We start from the raw sequence: 8,165 nt of genomic DNA, 5'->3' as shown, positions 1-8,165 counted from the left end.
TTTTTTTGTATTTTTAGTAGAGACGGGGTTTCACCGAGTTAACCAGGATGGTCTGGATCTCCTGACCTCATGATCCACCCGCCTGGGCCTCCCAAAGTGCTAGGATTACAGGCGTGAGCCACCATGTCCGACCCATATTCTCCTTATCTTTCCTGGGTCAGCTTTAGAAGCACTTTCTCCTAAACAGGTGAGAAATGAGACACACAGGGCTCTCTTCTTGAATACACAATTTTTATAAATTGCATCGGACCCACAGTGAGTGTCTTTTAGAAAGTTTCACCAAAACTGAAGAGAAATTCAGAGATCAAATGGCAGCAGCAGATCAGAGAAAGAATGTAGAAGAACAATGCAGTCACAGAGTTAACCCGCAAGCTGCCCTTAGCGCTATGCATGTGAAATCAAATCCACGGTCAAGATTAGGTTTCTTTGTTGTTGTTAAGCATATAACATATTTATTCCCAACATAAGAGTGGGATTAATAGAATAACACCAAGACAAAATATTAATATTCTAAAACCAAATTAATCTATTGAATAGACGTATTTCAACATTTAACTAAGTTAACCCATTTAGTTACCTTCTCGAAAATATACACAACAAATAATTTATACTGTTTCCCATAATGGCTATACTAATTTACATTCCCACTAACTGTATAAGGGTTCCCTTTTCTCCATATCCTTGCCAATACTTGTCATCTTTTCTTTTTAAAAATAATCTCCATTCTAATTACCTTGTGTAATATCTCATTGTGGTTTTAACTTGCATTTCCCTGGTGATTAGTGACATTGAGCATGCTTTCACATACCCGTTAACCATTTGTATGTCATCTTTTGAGAGATGTTTATTTAGGTCCTTGGCTCATTTTTTATTTGAGTTGTTTTCTTCCTACTGAGTTGTTTATGTTCCTTATGTATTTTGGATATTAGCCCCTTACCAGATGTATAGTTTACAAATACTTTCTCCCATTCCATAGGCTGTCTCTTTACTCTGTTGACTGTTGCCTTTGCTATGCAGAGTTTTCTGTTAATAGTTTGATGTAATCCTCTTTGTCTATTTTTGCTTTTGTTGTCTGTGCTTTTGTTGTCATGTCCAAAAAAATCATCGTCCAGACCAGTTGACATATAGCTTTTCCCCCTGTTTTCTTCTAGTCGTTTTACAGTTTCAGGTCTTTTAAATCTTTAATCTATTTTGAGTTGATTTTTGTATATAATGTGAGAAAATGATCTAATTTCATTCTTCTGCATGTGGATATCTAGTTTTCCCAGCACCGGAATGACTTTTAAAAGGTATTCATTCTCTGTTAACATTTCTTTCTGGAAAACTTGTATTACTTGCATTTATATTCACATTCTTTCAAGTTTATTTTCTGCTTTGGGTAATGAGACTAGGCCCTTACCTTTTTGTCATAATCATTTTTCTCAGATATCCAGTTAATATACATTTTGTTTTACTCTTTAGGAGTCTCAATCACTACATCTTGTGTATATGTATATGCATGTCTGTGTAAAACAAAGACTATATATATCTATTTTGAGATGGAGTCTTGCTCTGTCACCCAGGCTGGAGTGCAGTGGCATGATCTCGGCCCACTGCAACCTCTGCCTCCTGGGTTCAATCAATTCTTCTGCCTCAGCCTCCCAAATAGCTGGGATTACAGGCACACTCCCCATGCCTGGCTAATTTTTTGTATTTTTAGTAGAGAAGGGGTTTCACCATGTTGGCCAGGCTGGTCTCGAACTCCTGACCTCAGGTGATCCACCTGCCTCAGTCTCCCAAAGTGCTGGGATTATAGGTGTGAGCCACCCACGTCTGGCCGCGACTATCTTTATTCTTACAGAAACCAATCTAGGTCTGAGACACAATGACTTTACAGTCTCCTAAGGTTATGTTATTGTTTTCTTTTTAACTTGGTAGTAGGAAATGCTTCTCTCTCCCTCTCTCATTCCCTCACTCCCTTCCTTTTTTTCTTTCTTTGCTTAAATTACCTTTTTGGAGATTTCTGCCCACTCTGCAATCATTTTTGACTAGAGATAGTCCTATGATACATCTTTTTGAGAAAGTGTACCCTGATGTTTAAATTTCTAGAGATGACAACTACAACATCTTGTGATAGCTTTAAAAACTCTTGCTTCCCTCACCCTTATTTCTACCATTTCTTGATTCCTCTGTTTAACTAATTTAGAATGTGCATATTGGAGGTGTAATACCTTGAGAGTTGTGAAAATAAATTATGTATGTGTGGTTAGCAATTTATTTTGGTCCAGAAGGAACTACTACAGTTATTATATCTTGGTTCCATATGCTACATTAACAAAATATTTTATGTCCCAAAGGAATTTTTAAATTGTGTTTATGGGTTATGCTACCAACAATGTAATATTAGCTTTTCTCCCAGCTTAGTTTTCCCCATGAGAAGTATTCACTCAGAAATTACAATCTTGACCTCTTCTGTCTCCAAAACTCCAGAGATGTATGTCATGTGTCCTTACATTCATGGGCAATCTAAATCTCTTTTTCTTCCACAGTTACTCAATTCTAATTTAGAATGTAAGGGTTTTTTTTGGTTTTTTTTGAGACAGAGTCTTGCTCTGTCACCAGGCTGGAGTGCAGTGGCACCATCTCAGTGCAGTGCAACCTCTATTGTCCAGGTTTGAGTGATTCCCCTGGCTCAGCCTCCCACATAAGTAGCTGGGACTACAGGTGCGCACCACCACACCCAGCTAATTTTTTGTATTTTAGTAGAGACGGGGCTTCACCATGTTGGCCAGGATGGTCTTGGATCTCCTGACCTCTTGATCCGCCCACCTCAGCCTCCCAAAGTGCTGGGATTACAGGCGTGAGCCACCATGCCCAGCCAAATGTAAGTTGTTTTTGATAGTGGACATCTATCAACTCTAACTTCTATTTCTTTTTTATTTTGCCTAGTCATGGTAAAGATGCTTGCTCCAAAAATCAATCTTTTCTTCTTTGGCTCACAGAACTCAGAGATACAATATACAAATACCATATGCAATGGTACTAAAATTTAGTGGTTAATCCCTGGTAGCTCACTAAAAGGGCTATCACTTCTTCAACCTTTGTGCTTTGCATTGGGTGAGGTTCAGGTTACTAAGTGCTCTGAGACAAACTGATCTCCTGTATCAGCTTCCAATTAGAACCTTCTTCTTACACCAGCCATTGATGTCATATCTATGGTGTATCTGTTTTAAAATATGTTTTTCAGATATCCTCATTACTATAACAGAAGTTATTAGTCATGATGTCTATTATCATAAAAAGTGTTTATATTATAGCATGATAACGCATGGAACAATTGATTATAAAATAAATATGGTAAAAACTTGAGGTGGGTGGTCAGAGACCAGGGGAATCAATAAAGAATAAAGGGCAGATGGAAAGAGGCAAAGAGTGGGGAATGAAATGATCTTCCTGGAAAGTTTTATTAATCCATTCTCACACTGCTATAAAGAAATACCTGGAACTGGGTAATTTACAAATAAAGTTTTAATTGGCTCATGGTTATGCAGGCTTTACAGGAAGCATAGTGGCTTCTTCCAGGGAGGCCCCAGGCAACTTACAATCATGGTGGAAAATGAGGGGAAGCTAGTGTGTCTTACATGGTGGCAGCAGGAGGAAGACCTCATGAGAATACTATCAGGCGACAGCACCAAAGGGGTGGTGCTAAACCATTCATGAAGGATCCACCCTCATGATCCAATCACCTTCACCAGGCCCCAACTCCAAGGCTGGGGATTATAATTCCACATGAGATTTGGGTGGGGACACTAATCCAAACCATATAAAAAGTGAAACATCAGAGCAGGAGGGGACATTTTATGTTCACAGAACTGCCCAACTAGAGAAGAGGAAATACAGAAAGCATTGTCATTCAAAATTTTATTTTGAGAACATTTATAGAAATACTGAATATATAACAAAATATCCTCTAAAATATTTCTGCTCATAAATTTTTCCAACTATTATATGTTCTTTATACTTAAGAATATTGTCGGCCAGGCACAGTGACTCACGCCTGTAATCTCAGCACTTTGGGAAGGGAGGCTGGTGGACTGCCTGAGGTCAGGAGTTTGAGACCAGCCTGGCTAACATGGTGAAATCCTATCTCTATTAAAAATACAAAAATTAACCGAGCATGGTGGCACACACCTGTAGTCCCACCTACTCAGGAGGCTGAGGCAGGAGACTTGCTTCAACCTGGGAGGCAGAGGTTGCAGTGAGCAGAGGTTGCAATCACACCACTGCACTCCAGCCTGGGTGACAGAGTGAAACTCTGTCTCAAGAAAAAAAAAAATATTGTCTTGGTAGAGCCCTGAATATGATTATATGCTTATCGAGTACAGTAGAATTTCAGCATGGGATTTATAGTTAGGAAGAATAAAGTGCAGATGGGGAGGGATGAAAGGTGTGAATCAAGGACCTTTCTGTATTTCTTTTACTTCCTTTTTTCCTGGAATCTAACACAGAAGATATGAATTCACCATTTCACTGTGGAACACGGCTTTCATTCTTGTTCTGGAACATGGCAGCAATCATTCTTCAATTAGATCTAAATGATTGAATTGCAAGGTGAACTGTCTTGGTGGCTAATTCATCTTCCCTCATCTCCAGCACCCTCTTTTCTCAATATCAAGCCATGTTCTTTTGTAAGGAACTGTATCTACTATCAAGCGGCCTGGAAATTAAGAGATCCAGTGTGTCTTCCAAGTCCTTGTTTCTATTTGGTGTCATGATGTCTTTCACTGCTACCCCACTGATCTGTTTTCCAAGGCTATACAAAGGAGGACTGCAAAAATGAAGGGCATGGCAGAACAATGTTACATATGGGGGAAGGCTTCGGTCGATTTTAAGTTATTCAGGAAATAGTTTTCTAGCTAATGGGTTGTCAAATTCTTTGCATCAGAAGCTTTTATCTGGTTGGTAGCTTTTAGGTGAGCTCTGTACTGACTAGCAATGGAAAGGGAACAGATGCCACAAGGACCTGCTCTAAAACCAACATCAACCTCCAGAAGTGGATCTGAGTGGTTTGATTTATGTCCATGACATACCCAAGTCTTACAAGGAGAAAGTAAGTTCAAAGGAGGACAAAAATGTATGTAAACTGAGTAATAAAGAAAAAAAAAACCAACATAATTCAAGGTATACATTTTTTGGCTTTACTATGACTTCCACAGACACAGAAAACAAAACAAGGAAAAATTATGATCAATGTATTTCATCAGCTCAAGAAACTATATTTTTTCATGTAGTCAATTTTTAATCTTTATTTTAGCAGACAATATGTGAGTAATTTCTTCTACTAATAATTTCTGCTACTTATAAAGTTTATGCTAAACATTTGTTTTATATATTCATATATTACTTTTTGGCACTTACTAAAAATGTCACCAGTCGGCTAATGTCTGTCAGAAAATCTTCCCTATTTTTGGCCGGGCGCGGTGGCTCAAGCGTAATCCCAGCACTTTGGGAGCGGAGCCACGGCGGAATCACGAGCTCAGCCGAGCACCTGCAGGACCATCCTGGCTAACACGGCTGAAACCCGATCTCTACTAAAAATTACAAAAACTAGCCGGAGCGGATCGCACCCCGCGCTGACAAGGGGCGCTGTCCCAGTCCCAGCTACCTCGGGAGGCTGGAGGCAGAGAGCAATGGCGTCAACAACCCCGGCAGGCGACGCTTGCAGTGGCTCGAGATCTGGCCATTGGCCACTCGCAGTCCGGAGCGACAGACGGCGAGCACTCCGCCTCAAAACAGAAAAAAAACAAAAAAAAAAAAAAGAATAATCTTCCCTATTTTATGACATTATATTATAAAAAGTAAAATAGATATTTATGTGTGACTTTACCAATCAAAAGCATGATATCAAATGGGTAGATTCAGGAAATGAGTTAAGCTACTAAAGACAGAAGATACTTAATGTCAGTAATTAATTCAATATACAGAAAGTGACTAAATTCCACAACTATTTACAATATTAAAATAATGTAAATTGTTATTTGTAAGTAATAGCAAAACATGTTGAATAATGGTGATTTCAAATGTTTGCTTTGCATACTATTTTAACGAGGAATGACTTTACCTATAACCAAAATATGACTACTGAAGGTAAAACAACATAATTATCTAAACGTATATAGCAATACTATAAAGCAATATTAGATCCATGAATAAAGTAATTTGGCTCCTTGTGGGCATTTTTTTATGACCTGTAGGAACACCTTATAAAGTAACCTAGAAAGGAAAATGTGATTAAATTCAATTGCATTTGACAATTAATAGAACACCTTGTCCAAAGTCTAGGCAGAAAATTTCAGAGACAAAACTTTTCAGAAAACAAAACTTAATCCTTTGCAAAACTTTCAGAAATAAAAAGCAAGTATTTTCCAAAACTCTATCAGGGTGAATTTAACATAAAAGAGCTTAACTAGGTTTCCAGATGCAGAGCTAGAAGGATCACTGATGTAATCCAGTATGGAATTTATTACATATTTATATGTTCTTGCTTAATCTATTCAAGGGCTTTCCCATAAACATATTCTAAAATACTGAACAACTCATATGTTCCAATCAGTGTGAATAAGCTACCAATTTGGAAAAATTTGTAATCATGGTGAGACAAACTCTTAACTACTGCTAGTGGCAATACCTATTGGTGTAATCTTTTTTGAGAGTAAGCTGACAAAATGTTTAAAAAAACACAGCCATGTTTATTCCCACTAATTCAGCAATTTCAGCTTTGAGAATACTTCCACAGGAAATGATCAAAAACCAAACAAAAATGAAAACTATATCATAACAGTGTTTATTGTTTATAAAACAGAAAATAGGAATTTAAATCCGTATCAATCTGTAACTGGCTTAGGAGATCACAGTATATCAATTTGAGAAACATAGCTGTCAAGTGGAAAAAGACAAATAGAGATGTTATATATCTATACAGGGAAATGTATGTGATATACAAGTGAAAACAGCATAATTCTAAATTATATGTAGTTCTCAGTACATGCAAATATTAGAATGTAATTATGTAACTATATAAATTATATATGGGAAAAAAGATTGAATAATGCAATCTTATTTTATTTTATTTTTTTTGACAGGGTCTCACTCTGTCACCCAATTTGGAGTGCAGTGCCGCCATCATGGCTCACTGTTGCCTGGACCTCCAGGGCTCAAGCTATTCTCCAGCCTCAGCCTCCCAAGTAGCTGAGGCTATAGGCACAGGCCACCACACCTGGCTAATTTTATTTTATTTCTGCAGAGATGGGGGCTCAACATGTTGTCCAGGCTACTCTCAAATCCTGGTCTCAAGCGATCTGCCCGCCCTCGGCCTCCCAAAGTGCTGGGACTACAGGTATGAGCCACCATGTCTGGCAGCAATCTTTATTGAATAATACAATTGTAGGTAGGAACAGGGATGACTGTTTTTACTCCAAGCATCATATAATGTTGTGGTGGGAGATACATACTTGTCTCCTCAGACGTCTTCTGATTGCATACCACCTTGTGCACAGCACAAGGTCCTGAAAGAAAATGAAACAAAAACACAGAGAGATGCAGAGGCAAGAAACAGAGAGGCGCTGCTTGCCTTTCTAAAGGTGTTCTGATTCTTTACATGTGAGACCTGGCCTGCATGTCTAATCTTGGGGTCTGTGAAAAAAACAAAAGCAAAACCAAAACTCTTACGTTCTTATTATGAATTCCTTTAGTTTGTCTTACACCAGTTTGAACTAGATTAAACCAAGAACCAAAACTAAGACAGGTTTAATAATTTCTTTTTTCTTTTCTTTTTTCTTTTTTTTTTTGAGACAGTCTCGCTCTGTCGCCCAGGCTGGAGTGCAATGGTGCAACCTCGGCTCACTGCAAACTCCGCCTCCCAGGTTCAAGTGATTCACCTGCCTCAGCCTCCTGAGTACCTGAGATTACAGATGCCCACCCCCAAGCCCAGCTAATTTTTGTATTTTAGTAGAGACGGGGTTTCACCAGATTGGCCAGGCTGGTCTCAAACTCCTGACCCCAGATGATCCACCTGCCTCAGGCTCCCAAAGTGCTGGGATTACAGGCATGAGCCACCATGCCCGGCTAGTTTTCATATTTCTGTCACAATCTTTAACTTGTATTTTTTAAAAGAATCTGTACTCCAC

This window comes from Rhinopithecus bieti, unplaced genomic scaffold, assembly GCF_001698545.2.
Source record: "Rhinopithecus bieti isolate Rb0 unplaced genomic scaffold, ASM169854v2 scaffold_2247, whole genome shotgun sequence".
NCBI classification, from domain to species: Eukaryota; Metazoa; Chordata; class Mammalia; order Primates; family Cercopithecidae; genus Rhinopithecus; species Rhinopithecus bieti.
This window is presented reverse-complemented; position numbering follows the sequence as displayed.